Genomic DNA, 17,829 nt, shown 5'->3' on the forward strand with positions numbered 1-17,829 from the left:
TATCAGTAAGTAACAATGGCCTCAGGAGTAACAAGAGTTACTTCACAAAAAGAAAGTGAGTCATGACTAAATCAGAAAAAGTGTAAGTGCTCAGCACAGTGCCTGAGACTTGATAAATATCAGTACAACAACCCTCATCATCGTCAATATTAACTATAGACACATTGTACTGATTTCTTAAAGGATGATCATCATGTTGTCAATAATTAGTCCTTTGGTCTCTATTCATTTCACAAATGACTATAAATAGCATTCAGACTCTGAGTCTCAATGATCCCTTCAATCTCTACGATCAGTTCTTGAAAAGACAGTAACAATTGCTTCAATTATTAGGAAAAATAATACTAGCTACATAGGTGGTTTTACATGGATCCTGGGAAGAAAACTAGACCATTATGTACAGTATGTTTCTTCCTTATGACTAAAAGAAGAAAAACAATATTAAATATGTTGCAAGGGATCTAAAAAGATTAGATGGTTTAAAACGCTACTAAGCAATATACACGTGAGATAAAATTTTAGCCAGTGCAGCAAAATGCCTCATTTGTTCAAAGTAGTCACTGTCCCTCTCTAGTCAGTTCATCTCTAGAGTCTCTCCCTCCCTTTGGAGGAGAATCTTTCCTACCCCACTGACACAAGGCCTGGCCATGTGACTGGTTCTGTAGAATGTAATGTGAGCTGAAATGACACATGCCACATCCAAATAGAAGCTATAAGAGCCATCTTGTGAGTAAACCATTGTTTTTTTCTTTTCTACCATGAGAACACACTTGATCTTAGCCAAAAGGCTGAGAAGTTGGACTGTGAAGAAAGCTGAGCGCTGAAGAATTGATGCTTTTGAACTGTGGTGTTAGGGAAGACTCTTGAGAGTCCCTTGGACTGAAAGAAGATCCAATCAGTCCATCCTAAAGGAAATCAGTCCTGAATATTCACTGGAAGGACTGATGCTGAAGCTGAAACTCCAATACTTTGGCTACCCGATGCGAAGAACTGACTCACTGGAAAAGACCCTGATGCTGGGAAAGATTAAAGGCGGGAGCAGAAGGGGACGACAGAGGATGAGATGGTTGGGTGGCATCACCGACTCAATGGACATGAGTTTGAGTCAGCTCTGGGAGTTGGTGATGGACAGGGAAGCCTGGCATGCTGCAGTCCCCGGGGTTGCAAAGAGTCAGACGTGACAGCAACTGAACTGAACCGTGAGAAGAGCCCCTCCAAGGAAGGGACCACTCCTTCAGCTTGAGCCCCAGAATAAAGACAATGTGGGGTAGAACTATGCAGTACCCAAGAGACAGAAGTTGTTATCTCAGTGTAACTTGACAATATCTGACTAATACACCCAGCTCCCACAACTGCAGTACTAAAACAAAATATTTAATATTTAGGTTAAAATACAGAACAGCATTTCCTCACTGATTGATCTCTCATTTCTTTTCTCCTTTTGCCACAGTACTAATCTAATGTCATCTTTTCAGGGACAAAATGTCTCATGTTAGATCTTTAGATAAATGCAAAGCATTTGTAAATGATGTTTTTTTCAGACAGATACACAGAATCAACCATTTTAACTGCCTCTAAATGTATTCTCTTTATCATTCTTGGGCCTTGATTTCTTCCCTAAAAAACAGGTGCTCCTCAAGCTTGGACATCAAGATGAAGATGATTATTAGAAAGGCTCAAAGGAGGATAGATCCTGCTGAGGTCATGTAGTTGCATCAATGGGCATGGGAGGAAACTTATGACTCCAGCGGTCAGCACATGTGTGTGTGCCTGTCCCGAAGTAGAGCCCCATGAAGAGTCCAGTCGCGCCTGGCCCAGGAATGCATCCCCACTGGATGTCAGGAGAAAGGGGACCCATACATTTGCTACCTGTGATTCCAACTGTGAGTTTGAAATTTCTCCATATGATGCCACTGTCTTCCCTGCAGCATTTTGCAAAACAAATGATTCAACTCTGATAGGTGCTTGAAGGCAATAACCACATCTCATTCATCTTCAAATCTCAGCACTATTACACTTATAACAGCACTCAGTGTAGAGCAGTTAAAAGCAAGAGCTTTGAGTCAAGAGTCCAGAATTCAAACTCTAGCTTTTCTACTTTCTTGGGTAAAGACCTTGTAACAAATGCCCTTAAGTGCCCACTAACGTCCCTCTGACTTGAACATTTTAGAGTGCCCCAAAGGACGTCACACAGCCAACATCAGCATCTCTGCTGAGGGACTCTTTTGAACCCTAGAAAACTATTTTACTTTTGCAAGGGGTGGGACGTAAGTGCCAGAATTAACCACTCTTAAAAACAATTGACAGGGGCTTCCCTAGTGGCTCAGTGGTAAAGAATCTACCTGCCAACGCAGGAGACATGGCTCAATCCCTAATCCAGGAAGACCCCACATGCTGCAGAGCAACTAAGTCCGTGTTCCGTAACTATCGAGCCTGTGGTCTAGAGCCTGGGAGCCGCAGCTACTGAGGCCTGAGTGCCCTAGAGCCTGTGCTCTCCAACAAGAGGAGCCTGCACATGGCAGCTAGAGAGTAGCCCCCGCTCGTCGAATCTAGAGAAAGAACTGCACAGGAACGAAGAACCAGCACAGCCAAAAATAAATAAATAAAATTATTTTTTTTAAACTGACAAATATCTATACACTAATGTTCATAGATACATTACTCATAGTAGCAAAAATGTAGAAACAAACCAAATGTCAATCGACAGATAAACAGATAAACAAAATGTGGTATATAAATACAATGGGCTATCATTTATCCTTAAAAAGGAAGGAAACTTCAATACATGCCACAGCATGGATGAGTCTTGAAAACATTATGCTAAGAGATGTAAGCCAGACACAAAAAGACAAATATTGCATGATTCCACTTATAGAAGGTAACTAGAATAGTCAAATTCATACAGGCAGACAGTAGAATAGTGGTTGCCAAGGGCTGGGGGCAGGAGGCAATGGAGAGTCATTGTTTAATGGGCACAGAGTTTCAGTTTGCGATGGTAAAAAAATTCTGGAGCTAGAGAGTGGTTATAATTACACAACACTGTGAATGTACTGAATATGACAGAACTGGACCCTTAAAGATGGTTTAAATGATAAACATTATGTGTATTTTACCACAATAAAAAATAAAAATAATAAAAATAAATTCTCTAAAAGAAAAAACAACTGACAGAAGTTGGTGGTTATACACCCCTGTTTCCTCAACCCTCACATGAGATCATATGGAGGCAAGTGTTTTACACTACTCTTCAGAGTTTCCTCGTAAGATTAAAGTCCAGTCATCACTGTAGTAACTTGCTGAATAACATCCCAGCCATCGGCTGCCTTCTCCTCCCTATCTTATATCCATGTTCACCTACTGGTATTCCCTGTGTGTCCCAATTACTTGTACTAGAATACCAAGATAAGTATTCTAGAAAGCTTCTCTCTTTCTGGGAGAAGCTAAACTAAGACACATAGGCAAGTTTCTTAACTTCTCTAAGTGTTAATTTACTCATTTTGAGAAATAATACTTGGATTATGGAGGTACTGCCAAGATTAAAAGAGATAATTCTTGATTAGCACAATGTCTGACACACAGAAGGTACTCAAGATGGGTTTTTGAACTTCTGGCCCAATAGTTATCTGCCATTTTGATAAACCGTCTCTCTCAGTTTCAGGTAGAGACTAGAAATCCAAGAGTTATTCTTTCCCATATTCTATCTGATTAACACCTCCCATGATTTCACATTCATCATTTAACCACAAGAAACATGAAAAGGAAATAGAATTTTGCACCCAACACAATTCTTTGCTTAGAAGTGGGCAGAGCCCACAAGGGAAATTAAACAAGCTCCCAAATATCAATCAGCATTTCCAAGGCAGACAGATCACCGCCATACCCTCCTGACCAGGGGAATCAGAGGGCTGTGTGTTTAATTGTACACAAACCTTAATTCTTACCCATCTTTCTCTTTGGCTACAAATATACCATCTTGGCATCACTAAGGCATATGATGAGGACTAAAATGTATTTAGTCTTTTTCTGTTCCACAGTGTACCAAAGGAAACCATGGAATCATGAAAATCCATTGAGGTACATCCTTTGCTAGGTGCATTGTATTTTCTTTGGTTTATCTTTTCTGGTTTGCCAAAATACACTGAATTTTGTTAAGCGCTATGACCAACAATGCCACTAAGCAAACCAAAGGAATACACTACCGACGCTGGTGGACTTTTCTACATAAAGACCAGTGAGTTCAATTTCTATCTATTACTTTTGCAGAAAATACCTTTCTTAATATATATGTATATTTTTAAAGCTGAACAAACAAAAGTTGACAACGGTTATGTTAAAAAGGGAAGCTCTGTTCTCCAAAACCAGTAAGTGACAAAATCCCAAGTTATATCTTGATCTTTATCTTTATCCACAAAGCTTTTTCCCAAAATTCCCTATGTCCATAGCCTGCATCTTCTTTCCTATCCCTCACAACTATATAGTGTTGGTCACCTTAAGTCCACAGCATCTGACTGAGTATACACCATCTGTATTGGGCATTTTTAATAGTGTCTATCTTTGCCTCAATTACATTATGTTTATGAGGCTCATATTTCTCACCTTATTACTGTCTGTTTTTCTATTTCCACGTACTTTTATAAAATCATGAGAAGATTAGAGAAACACTCAAATGATTACAAAAACTCTGCTATACAAACATGGTGATGTTGTTGAAATATTGGGTTGACCAAGGGTTTTTACCTGAACAAACTTTTGGTCAACTCTATAAAACTATTTTTCAGCAGGTAAGGCCATGATATAGCAGCTCAAATGTCGATTTATACAAGCTGAAGCACAGAAGTGAAGATTAATGTATGAAAGGCTGTTTATTATGCTACCATCTAGAGTACAAAAATCATACAGAAGTAAAGTCACAGGCTGCTGAGATATATGGCACACTGAAAACAATTTCAGCACATAACTCTCAGTCTTGTACATCTCACAGAATAATTAAACCATTTTCACGCATGAGCTTTCTCACACCACTTTCAGAAGCCATACACTATGAATTACTTCAACTATTTCCTTCGATTGGTCTAACAAAGTCTGTTTAATTGCACTCATTAACTGCAAACATTTTAAAACAAGATCTATACTCTGTGCTCTGCTCAAAACTCACTGAAAAGAACCTGGTCCCACCCAACATCCACAGAGATGCTCAAAAACAACATCCCACTATGGATCTTTTATCAGGAGCATCTTCACCTGCAGAAAGTGTGTTTGGTCAATGAAATCAGGTTGGACACTGCTAGGATTCCCAAGACCATATTCATAATCTTTCCATTGTTTTCCAGGTCATCCTGCTAATACCCAGTATCAAATTCCATACTCCCACCAACACCAGAAGCAGGTAGTTATTGCCACAAAAGTGGAATGGAAGAAGAATAAAGAGAATTCAGCATCTCTGACTGTGTCAGTCCCCTACTGAAACCCTTTGATGGTTAAGCTTGAACTTTATCGCCTTTAGTAGGTCACAGAGTCTTAATGCCTGCTACTCTTCCTGGCCTCTCTCACCTGCCGCCACCCCAAGCCAAGCTAATTTCCAGCTCCACAGGTCTACTTTAATATCCCCAAGCCCCCAAACTTCCATTCTCTTGTTCATCTTTGGATCTGGACTCTTCCCTCTGTTATTGTACCATCAAACCCCAAGTCCACACCAGCTAATTCCACTTACTGTTCTATCTCACCTTAGGTGTTAACCTTCTTCTAGACGTCTCCCTCCATCATTCATCCATGAATTTCCTCAGTTCTCCTGGAGGAAGACAGCCTGGGTATTCCCCCATAAGAGCTCCCACTCCAGTAGCCTGCTTACTTGCTTAGTGCTCCACTAAAGGCTCAGCCCCAACCCTGAGCCCCTCAAAATCACCTGCTCTGTACAGCTGTATCCCCTGTGCCAACAGAGAGCTGGCGTGAAGCAAGCACACACATATAGAGTGAATATATAATATAATGGCTTAACTCTTTGTTAATAAAGTCCATCATGAAAGCATACTGGCCAGTTTTGTTTTCCAGGATAAAATCATTAATAAAATCACAGTTACTTAGTTGATCCTTTGCATAAAAATCTGCTGTAAAAAAAATCATTTTAGACCTGGAGAAGGGCCAGATGATTTTGATATATATCAAGAAACAGAAAAATAAGTAGAAAGCTAGTGTTAAAGCCAGGAATAGAATTTAGGTCTCTTGACTCACAGGTCAGGGCTCACATCTCTATATCCAAAAGAATCTGCTCTGAAGTTATTCTAAGTAACTATTCACATTGCTGATTTTAAGGATGCCCTGTCAACGTATTCAAAGTCTGTGTATGAAGATAGTTCTTTCTTGGGCTTAACAAGAATGGAAAGAATTTTCCTTACGCACCCCTACTAACTGCTCCATGCTTGTGAGCCTGATGAACCGCAGTTACTGAAACTCAGGCGCTTTTGTATTCACCTAACATCTAACAGGGTTTATTTCAGTGAGCTTCTAAGAAGGCCAAGCTTTCACCCCATTTGCTACCCAACTTCCTGCATCCCCCCATGGAGAAGTTTCAGACACAAGATGACTGCTGCTGCTGCTGCTGCTGCTAAGTCGCTTCAGTCGTGTCCGACTCTGTGCGACCCCGTAGACGGAAGCCCACCAGACTCCCCAATCCCTGGGATTCTCCAGGTAAGAACACTGGAGTGGGTTGCCATTTCCTTCTCAAATGCATGAAAGTGAAAAATGAAAGTAAAGTCGCTCAGTCGTGTCCAACTCCTAGCGACCCCATGGACTGCAGCCCACCAGGCTCCTCCATCCATGGGATTCTCCAGGCAAGAGCACTGGAGTGGGTGCCATTGCCTTCTCCAATGCATGAAAGTGAAAAATGAAAGTGAAGTTGCTCAGTCGTGTCCAACTCCTAGCAACCCCATGGACTGCAGCCCACCAGGCTCCTCCATCCATGGGATTTTCCAGGCAAGAGTACTGGAGTGGGGTGCCATTGCCTTCTCCGCACAAGATGGGTAGAGAACCAAAATGGGGTGGGAGAGAGCATAGAGGGAATTTGGAATTTTACCCAAAATGAACAAAAAACAATCACCAGGAGGAAAGAAAACACATCTAAAGCCCTCTCCTGAGAGCTAAACGTGGAAAAGGATCAACAACACTGCTCCACTAGGATCCTGCCCTTTGAACCAGAGCCTTGCTTCTCCAGGGATGGCAGTTAGCTTGGAGCCAGCTGGCAGAAAGGCAGAATGGCTAATATGCCTTAAAACAGGAACAAGAAAGCCATCATGGTAGGAGTTTGGCATCTATACCAGGTTGACCAAGAGTATAACTAGAGATCAGACCAATCTCACATCTTACCAAACCACTCAGCCTTCCACCTTCAGAGTGTTATTCTCCACCCTCAGAGCAGCCCCCAGACTCCAAATCACCTTGGGGCCCTACTTTCAATCACCCTGGGACCACAGAGGATGTACTGCCCATCCTTCACTCTCACCTTGTTTTCGAGAAATCTGCTACATAGAACAGTAACTATTGAGCACAAGTTGGTATAATTCCTTACATAAAACCCTGCCCTTTCTTGCTATAATTAGCCATACTGTTTTAAGGGAAAGCCTCTCACAGTTTGCAGAAAGATCTGAGTGTATTCTTAAAGAACACACTGCTCAATTCCCATTCAAGCTCTTGTCTTCTGAACCACTAAGAAGTTGCCTTGAATTAATAGTGTGCTCTTAATACACTTACAGGGGAAGGCACTTTGCTGCCTGTGATTCATTCATATTCTGAAATCACAGAATGACAACTACCTTTAGGGATGGAAAGCTGTAAGGCAGGAAGAAAGATGGAATGTTATTAGACTCCCATGCATACACATAGATGTGCGTGCACACACTGCACATATACAAGAGAAGTAAGAGAGCAAAATATAGAATTTGAAGAAAACACAGCAAAGTAAAACTGCTGGTATAAGGCATCTATAAACATTGCCACTGGCCTTTCATCTATAGGCCTACTTAGCCCAGAGAAAGCTGGTATACGACATCAAAGAACATTGTCACTGACCTTCCATCTATAGGTGTACCTACCCCAGAGAAAGCTGTTGGTATAAGGTATCTATCAACGTTGCCACTGGACTTCCATTGACAGGTGTACCTACCCCAGTATACCCAGCAACCCAACACATCCTCCCCATCTGCTGGAGGTGCAATCTCACCATTAACTTCCAGGAAAAAGTCATCATTTAATTCCTTCCTAAAAGTGCTGGCTGCCTTACTTTTCTTCTCTCTCTCTCTCTTTTAATTTTGTTGAGTGCCCACTAGGTGCCAGCAACTAGAGATTTCCTGGAACTTCAAAGCACACTTCCGAAAAATGAAAGTGGAGAAGGGATGTGCAAGATGTTAAAAGCAGAACTTGAGGCACAGTCCTGGGAAACAGGGCCAGTCAGGTGCTAAGGAAATCCAGCTAGAGCAGAAGTTGAACTGGCCCAAGAGAGGGGTGACCAATTATATCAGCAATTAAGTCAGTGAGAGAGTGGCCTTGAACTTCCCCAGCTGAGACACAGTGAGTAGCGATTCATGCAGAGAATTTGGCCCCAGCCATAAACAAGAGACAATCTGGCTGTTGCTGGTGCCTTTTCCTTGACATTGGTGGGGCTCAGTGGTTGCTTCTGTTGTTACCATGTGAAAACACTCTCCTACTACACCCAGTGATAACGCAACAGCCTGAGAGTCAGGCAGATGTGGGTTCAAGTTCTGGCTTTCCCACGGCATGAACTTTAAGCAAGTTCCTCTGATCATTTATTTAATCAACAAATACTTATTTAGCAACCACAATGTGTCAAAGATTCTTCTAAGCACTGGGGGTTAAAGTGCAAATGAGCACTTTGCCTTCTGAGCAAAAGGCAAAAACTCTTGCCTTCATAGGTTATGAAATTCTTTGAGTCTCAGTTTCCTCACCTATAAAATGGTGATAATATATCTGCTATTATAGGCACTATGAGATGAGGAATATAAAGCACCTACCACATAGTAAATGCTTATAACTGGTACCCTTCACAGAATAGAGAAAAGTTATTCACAACCCCCAACTACAGGGTAAGCTCCAAGTGAGGAACTATCTATGGTTCATCCATATTCCTTCAGTACCTATCACATAGTAGATACTCAATAAATATTTCACAAATCAATGAATAAGCCCTCAATCCACAGTAGCCATTACTATGGTAACTGCAAATAATCATTCTTCCCCAAGCCACTGAGGTTCTATTACCTTAAAAAGCAATAGGGCATAAATTAAACACTTTCTTTTTAAAGTAAGTGTGCTATACAGTATTTATTTGAACTTTTTTTTTTTAACATGAGAGCAAACATAGTTAAGTATTCCAATTCACGGGGCTTCCCTGGTGGCTCAGGGGTAAAGAATTTACCTACAATGCAGGAGACACAAGTTCGATACCTGGGTTGGGACGATCCCCCGGAGAAGGAAATGGCAATCCACTGCGGTATTCTTGCCTGGGAAATCCCATGGACAGAAAAGCCTGGCGGGCTTCTCCATGGGGTCACAAAAGAGTCGAACACAACTTAGCGACTAAACAACAACATTCCAAATCGTAAAACCTATGAGTACAGAAACCTACACAGACAGTAAATGTACATGCTGCCTTCTATTTTCCTAAGCACAAAGTAAGGACAAGCTGGCCAGGCCTCAGGTTGATCCAGAAGACCCTTCAAAAGCAAGTTAAATAAAGTTTAGCAGATAAACTAAAGATGCTAAAGATTGCTAAAAGATGATCTATTAGTAAAGATAAGTTCCTTAAAATGCTGCATAAACAATCACAAAATCTCAATAGCTTAAAACAACAAAGGTTTATTTCACTATAACATATAGTCACATCATATGTCCAACGCCAATTGACTGGAAGATTCGTTCATTTAGTAACTTAGGGACTATGGCACATGGAGGCTCCATCTCAACAGGTGTTTCCATGATCATCACAGCAGAAGAGAATATTGGACGGTCTCACACTGGAAATGAAGTGTTCTAGAAACAGAGGTGACACAAGTCACTTTCAACATATACCTAGAGAAAAAGTAGCCATGGTGAACACTAAAATCTCTACCCTCAGTTCAGTTCAGTTCAGTCGCTCAGTCGTGTCCGACTCTTTGCGATCCCATGAACCGCAGCATGCCAGGCCTCCCTGTCCACCACCAATCTCTACCCAGGATGATACTAAAACACAGCAAGCTGTGGAATAACAAAGTGATTTGTTAAAGAGGATGCTCCAGTAAAACATCTGGACAACTCTAAGATTCACATAATCCTGGACCTGGGAGAACATGTAAGGAACATTTCAGAGCAGCAGCCTCAATATAAAGACATTCCAGACTACATAAACCCAGGCTCTGAATTTTCAGAGCAACCCTGCTTTTTTCTATATTAAACTGAAGGTCCAGACAACTTTTTATTCAGGAAACAAAAGTTCCTACAGCTGAAAAACATTTGAAAACCACTAATGTAAACCAAATCCTTTATTTTATAGATTAAAATAAGTAGAGAAACAGGGAGAAAGGAGGCCCAGGAAGTTAAATTGACCCTACCCCACCTCTAAGAAAGCACCAAAATGTTTAGCAGATGTGGAAAAAAGTCCACTGACAGAATTCGTTGTGCTGTTGCACCACTCTCTGGCCTTATCCTTCATCTCTGCTACCTTTAACTGGTGCAGTAGAGCCAGACCCAGATCAAAATCATGTCATACAAGGTCATCAAGGGTTCAATAAATGGTACAGACAAGTAGAAGTCCCCATCTATTGCACTAAATAATGATTCACATCCCATTAACAGTTCTCTACGTTACTCATTCCCTACTTCCTGGCAAAGGTGAAACTATTAGTAGAAATTAATATTAACCTTCAGAAGACTTTAGTTTTGTTCTCAGAAGATCACATGTTAATAGCCGACTACGATTTGTGTTCAGTCAGTTCCAGTCTCTTCTCACATTCCCAACTCACCTTTGTGTTGAGCTTTTCCTCCAGTTTCATTCACACTAAAGCACTGGGTGACATCAAAGTCTCACTGGTCCTCCAAACTCCAGTCTCTGTCTTTGCCAAGTCATCTTATACAGCAGCCCCTCAGTATCTGCAGGAGATTGGCTCCTAGAATGCCCGTGGATACCAAAATCCAAGGATGTTCAAGTCCCTTACAGTCAACCCTCCAGACTCAGAATCTCTATATATTGAGGGCCAGCTATATTCTTTCACCCTGTAATAAAACTCAAACTTTTCAGCCTGGAATCCAGCTTCCTCCCTCAATTTTACTCCAAACTACTTTTCCAACAGTGTCTCTTCTGTGGTACTTACCTGCCCAGCCAAAGGCAGTATGATGACCCTAAAAGTCAAAATGACTCAGTAATGAATCCTAGATCTTGTGCAAATGCCTTAATCTGATTTTCATATTCTCACCCTTGAAATAGGTATGATAGCATCTATTTGCAGAGGCTCTTGAGAAGTTATATGTTATCAGTGACGATTATGTTTGACTACAAGTAACAAATCGTGGCTTACAACTAAGGAGGTTATTTGTTTTAAGTAATAAGAGGTATTGATTTAACAGGGGAAGGCAGTCTAGGCTTGTACTATGGCTCAATAATGTCATCAAAACCAACAGCCTTCCAGGTTCCAGCTTTGTCATGTTTAATATATGCTACCCGTCTCTTGAGGTACCTGCACACAAGTCAAGAAGCAGAAGTCAGATCCAAAAATGAAAAAAACTGACTGGTCCAAAATTGGGAAAAGAGTATGACATGGCTGTATACTGTCACCTGCTTATTTAACTTCTATACAGAGTACATCACTCGAAACACCAGGCTGGATGAATCACAAGCTGGAATCAAGATTGCTGGGAGAAATATCAACAATCTCAGCTCTGTAGATGATACCACTCCAATGGCAGAAAGTGAAGAGGAACTAAGAGTCTCTTGATGAGGGTGAAAAAAGAGAGTGAAAAAGCTGGTTTAAAACTCAACATTCAAAAAACTAAGATCATGGCATCTGGTCCCATCACTTCATGGCAAGTAGAAGGGGAAAAAGTGGAAGCAGTGACAGATTTTATTTTCCCGGGCTCCAAAATCACTGTGAGCAGCGACTGGAGCCATGAAATTAAAAGATGCTTGTTCCATGGAAAGAAAGCTATGACAAACCTAGACAGCATATTAAAAAGCAGAGACATCACTTTGCCGACAAAGGTCTGTACAGGCAAACCTATGGGTTTTCTAGCAGTCATGTATAAATGTGAGAGTTGGACCCTAAAGAAGGCTGAGCATGGAAGAATTGATGCTTTCAAACTGTGGTGCGAAAGAAGACTTGTAAGATCAAACCAGTCAATCCTCAAGGAAATAAATCCTGAATATTCATTGGAAGGACTGATGCTGACGCTGAAGCTGCAATACTTTGGTCACTTGATGTGAAGAGACGACTCATTGGAAAAGACCCTGATGCTGGGAAAGGCTGAAAGTAAAAGGAGAAGGGGGTGGCAGAGGATGAGAGAATTAGACAGCTTCACTGATTCAGTGGACATGAATGTGAGCAAAGTGTGGGAGATACTGGAGCAAAGAGGAGCCACGTGTGCTGTAGTCCATGGAGTTGCAAACAGTCAGACAGGAGTGAACAACAACAACTTATCTTTCTTAATGAAGTTGGCTGCTGCTCCTCAAGGCACTGTACCCATTTTCCCCACAGCAAGAAGCAAAAAGGGGTCAAAGCATCATTATTAAGACCTGAGTTTCGTGGCCAGACATATTCCCATCTCAAACAAATCTGGAGTTCCTTTAGTGAGAAAGGAGAGAATGAATACTAGATAGGCAATCAGAAAGTAGGTCTACCCCAATATGAAATGATATATTTACCAATATATCCAAATATTAAATGATATATTTCACATAAAGTGCTAAGCAGAGTGGAGAGTTCCTAGCACATAATTAACTGCTCAATAAAAGCTAGGCTATAATTACTATTATTATAATTATTATTGTTATTATCACCTTATTATTCACCCCTCTAGCCAAATGGAATAACTCATTATGTCCAGCTGTGCACCTTACACTTCCACTATATCCCCTGTTCTATATCTAACACTATCACTGCTTCAAGGAAGCAGGAAAATGCCATTTCATCTACAAAGTGTTTCCTGACACCTACTCCTAATAAGTTCTATGGTAACAGGACTCATATCAGACAATAACTCCTGAGCTCCTCACTCCACTGAGCACAGTCCCTCAAACACAGTAGGTGCCTGGATCATTTAAGTAATTCATATATATACTCATGTATATATTCATACCTGCTTTCACAGTCAATCCTCTAGAATCAAACATGGCATATTACTGAAATGCAAAATACTATGTTTATATGTCATAAAAATAGAGGTAGGAGTGACGGGAAGACTGCATTCTCAAAGAACAAGAAGAAAAAATTACAAAATTCTAAAAATTAAAAAAAAAATTTCTTTTTACACATTGTAGGAGTTCAGATTATAGTTCATTAAATATTCTTTCCCCAACGAGGGGCAGAGTCTACTTTTAACCATGGATGTTGGGCTTCACCATCTAACTTGGTATATCCAAAAATATCATTAACAGAAATGACATTAGCTTGTACAGTTTGACTTGGCTCTTGAATACACTGATCTGCCATGAGAAGAGCATGGCCCACATAGCTGCTATCCCTTCAGCCTGGGCCCCAGAACATAGGTGGAACAGCCCAGGATCCAAGCTACAACCTACAGCAAAGCCATCACGGGAGCCCAACCTTGATCAGCCAAAAATAACAGTCAGCCGACAGACGCATGAGGGTGAGAATAAATACCTGTTGCTGTAAGTCCAGGAGTTTTGTTACACAACAAAAGGTGACTAATTTTTCTTTTACCATTTGATATAATTTCACATTTCTTACATAATCATTCATTTTGCTCCCTTTTTTCTCATAAAAAAGAAGTGATTGAAACCTCTCTGTCTTTGGTACACCTAATGATTTCTATCTTTGGATCAACTATTTTAAATTTATGAGACCTACCTTATCATTAATATCAATGCTTCTGTTTTCCTTTTGTTCTACTATCTTTCTAAAACAAGGAAAATCACAATAAAGTATCAAGGAATAATATGACCATTGCTAAAATTCAAGTGTTGGCTGGCAGGTAGATCTCCCATATGACAGCCAACGTGTTAAGCTATTAGCTGATGAAAAGGGGTTATTAAAGGAAGTCCTAGTAAAATTTAAAAAAATGTTAATTGTACAAAGTCAACACTACCAAAATCAAAGACTATCTGTTGAGGTGAATTTGTAGACTCCAATACCATTCATCTAAACTCACTTTTCAGGATACCTATTTTGGCAAACCATGACCATTGAGTTTCATCAGTGGGAAGAAGACACTGAAAGGCTAAAGTCTGTGGCTTTTGTTACATAAAAAAGCAAGAGAGCCATATTGTTGTAATAGGATAATTTTAAATATAACTATATTTAATCACTAATGAAAAAGAATCCCTTTGCAAGTGGAAAAGAAAATAAAATTCCTATCCTTTAGAGAAGAAAAAATAAAGTCAGTTGAATGAAAAGAGTATATATTCAACTAAGACCTACTCACAACTCCAGCTGGAACCTTAAGGTATCAAGGAAGATGAAAGTGTGCATATTCTTTTACTTTCTTTGAAGTCATCATTAAGTTTGGAACCAAATTTCCTTTGGGCCAGAGTTGACATACTGGAAATATACAACACACAAAGTTACCTAATTTGCTTGATGGTGGAGGAAAGAGCCTTCAAAGTGGTGAGGCAAAGAGCACAGTGCAAAGACCATTAATATCACAGTGGACTCTTAACAGAATAAGCCCTATGTAAGCTGGAAGAGTACATACTGCAGACTGAACCCATGCAGACTGCACAACCAGAATTTGAATTCAAAGCCATGCCCAAGGTCACGGGGTCTGGATCAGAGTAACATGGGCTCAAGTTCTTACTCTCACACTAAACTGTAGCAATATACTTAATTTAGTTTTGTTTCCTTATCTATAATTTGGGGATAATAATAGCCCTACCTACCTCATAAGGGCTTCCTTGGTGGCTCAGACTGTAAAGAATCTGTCCACAGTGCAGGAAGATCCCCTGCAGAAGGAAATGGCAACCCACTCCAGTATTCTTACCTGGAGAATCCCATGGAGAGAGAAGCCTGGCAGACTACAGTACATGGGGTCACAAAGAGTCAGACACAACTGAGTGACTAACATACACACATACACCTCACAGGGGCTCTGCAGGATTTAATAAAGAAAATACATATAAAGTACCCCTAAAGTGCTTGCATATGCGATAATAATGATGATGATAATTGACAAACCTGGCTCCTACATGAGGACTATTCTAATCAGTGTACTCTAGCCCACAATCTGTTCATGATATGTTCAATGCAGAGCTTTATATTCACATTCAGGTACGTCTTCGGTAAGGTGACAGCTCTCAGGATCAATTGGTAACTTTTCCACTGAATTAAGGGAGAAGAGTATTGAAAAATTAGCCGTTCACTAATAGAGAGTTGAGAAGGATCTGGTTTTCTACCCACAATCCATCCACCCTCAAAAATCTTGCTGGTGAAAGCCATGCTTCCATCACGATTCACACACCACCCTCCCAAACTGTGAAGGCTTTAATTAAAGCAGAGACGCAAACCAACAAGATGGCTCATCTTAGAAGCAAATTCACCTTAAAGGCAAACTCGTCTACCCTCCAGAAAGCATCTGGCTTGACCCCACTGCCACCTCCAAACTGACATCCAAATTGGAAGTGAAGAAGGCAGGTTTCACTTCCAGAAGTTGAGTTACACCGTCAAAAACGTAAAGAATCCCTTCTATTCATGGTAATTCAAATAAAGCATGTTTGCCTGCTAGGAAAATATCTTTATAAATCCCCCCAACAGAGCAAAGAGCTAAGTACTGTATACTGAGAAACAATGTGACTTTACAAGGACAAGATTGACCATAGGAGACAAAGTGCCACACCCTTTTCCAGATAGCTCAAGAGTAAATGGTATCTCTTATAAAGCAGCCTGAAATTCTAGAGAAATCGGTTGACAATTCTAATCCCCAACACACTCTCCCATTTCATCCTTTATACAGATTCATTTCATTTTCATTTCTAAGCGAATGGCCTGAGCATCCCCAACTACTACAACTAAAACGGGGGTGACAAATACAAGTGAAGCATTCTTGCTTCTGAGCCCATTTTTGAAGAGTTTTCTTCCCGCTTGTCTGCCTCTCACAGCTGGAACCTCACACCTGGTGTAAACCAATGGTTAAGTAACACCACTGATTTAAAAAGCCAACCAGGAAACTAACCATGACAAGTGGGAACTGCCCTCCTCTCTCAAGCATTGATTGGCTCTTGAGGTTCCAGCGGTCCCCGTTCTGCCCACATAAGTGGCAGGTGTGGCTGTCAATCACAGAGGGAGCTGACAATTCACCGGTCCGGGAGTAAATTGCCTTTCATCCAGCAAAGGCAGGTAGCCGCCTAAAATCGATCTGCTCGTAACAGAAGGGACCATCCCTCTAAGGCAAGGAGAAAAGAGACCCTTAAGTACAAAATTTAAAAGGCAAGGCCGATCCGAGTTTACGAGAGCTGTTTTATTATCCCGCACCAAAGCAGCCCTTAATCTTCACTGTCCTAAGATGATCTTTCAAAGGCTCGGACAATAATTTAAAAATAAAATGAATAGGTACAACCCTATAAGTATCCCTTCTCTTGTATAATTCGGAGATGGGAAGGGGGAGAGAAAGCAGGTCGTTCAGTTTAATTTCACATCGTATTCGTTTTCATGGACCACCACCCGCTACTCCTCGCCAATAAATCCGGCTTCATTTTCCCTGACACGGATTTTTTTTTTTTTTTAAACACGCTCCCCTCGGAGCCCACCGAAGCAGCCAGGTCCCCACCCCCTGGGCTAGGGCTCCACCTTCCACTACTTTGTTCTGCCTGGGGATTTCCCGAGACCCTTGCCCCGGCGAACACCCCCACCCTTCAAGGCAAAAGGGGGGAAAGCCAGGCGAAAGAGGGGGAGCAGAAAAGAAGAAAGGCGAGAGCAGTCTGGGTGGCTGCTGGGGAGGGACTGCGGGAGGTGGCCCGGGCCGCCGGGTCGAGCGAGCAGCGCCCGCGCGCCGGAGGAAGCCGTGCACTTGTTCCAATCCGGGGGTTTCTACATCAAGACAAATCAGCCCTTAGGCCGCCCCATCCTTTCCCCCGCCCCAGCAAGCCCAAGTAGAGGCGGGTGGTTCACCCCTCGGCTACCCCCGATAACGCATTGCAGCTCCCCACGAGTGAGGGGGACCCGGCACGAGGGATGCCCCGGAACGGCCACCCCGAGGGAGCCGGGCGCCCAGCGGCCCCGGCCCCGACGTCTCACCTTTCTGATGCTCGCCCCGGGGCCGTCCCACATGGATTTTTACAACCTCACGTCTCCTGGCCCCGGGCGGCCGGGAGGAGCCGGAGCCGGCGCCGGAGCCCGAGCGTGCAGGAGCGGGAGGAGAAGGAGGAGCGGGGCGGGGAGGGAAGGAGCCAGCGAAGGAGGAAGGGCGCCGCTCGCAGGGCCGAGGCCGGGCGCCGGGCCGGGCGGGGCCGACGGCCGAGGGGGCGGCACCCGCCGCAGTCCGGAGACGCGCGCTCGCGCGGGCGCAGCCAGACCTGCGCTCCGCCGCGCCCCCAGCCCCGCCGCTCCGCGCGCTCTCTCGCTCGCTCGCTCGCTCTCCGCGGCCCTGACTCACATTCCCAGCATTCCCGAGGAGCCGCTAGGG

At 42.3% G+C, this 17,829-nt stretch overlaps 1 protein-coding gene across 6 annotated transcripts in view; it reads right to left on the reverse strand.

Moving 5' to 3' along the window:
* ERC2 (ELKS/RAB6-interacting/CAST family member 2) overlaps positions 1-17,598 on the reverse strand; it is a 900,269-nt gene extending 882,671 nt beyond the window's left edge. For all 6 annotated transcript variants that reach the window (XM_040246394.1, XM_040246393.1, XM_040246396.1 and 3 more), the window contains exon 1: positions 17,442-17,598. The gene's annotated coding sequence lies outside the window, so the exon portion shown is untranslated. The remainder of the gene's footprint in view (positions 1-17,441) is intronic.
* Between the last annotated feature and the right edge of the window lie 231 nt (positions 17,599-17,829).

This window comes from Oryx dammah, unplaced genomic scaffold (genome assembly GCF_014754425.2).
Source record: "Oryx dammah isolate SB20612 unplaced genomic scaffold, SCBI_Odam_1.1 HiC_scaffold_9, whole genome shotgun sequence".
In the NCBI taxonomy this organism is placed as follows: Eukaryota; Metazoa; Chordata; class Mammalia; order Artiodactyla; family Bovidae; genus Oryx; species Oryx dammah.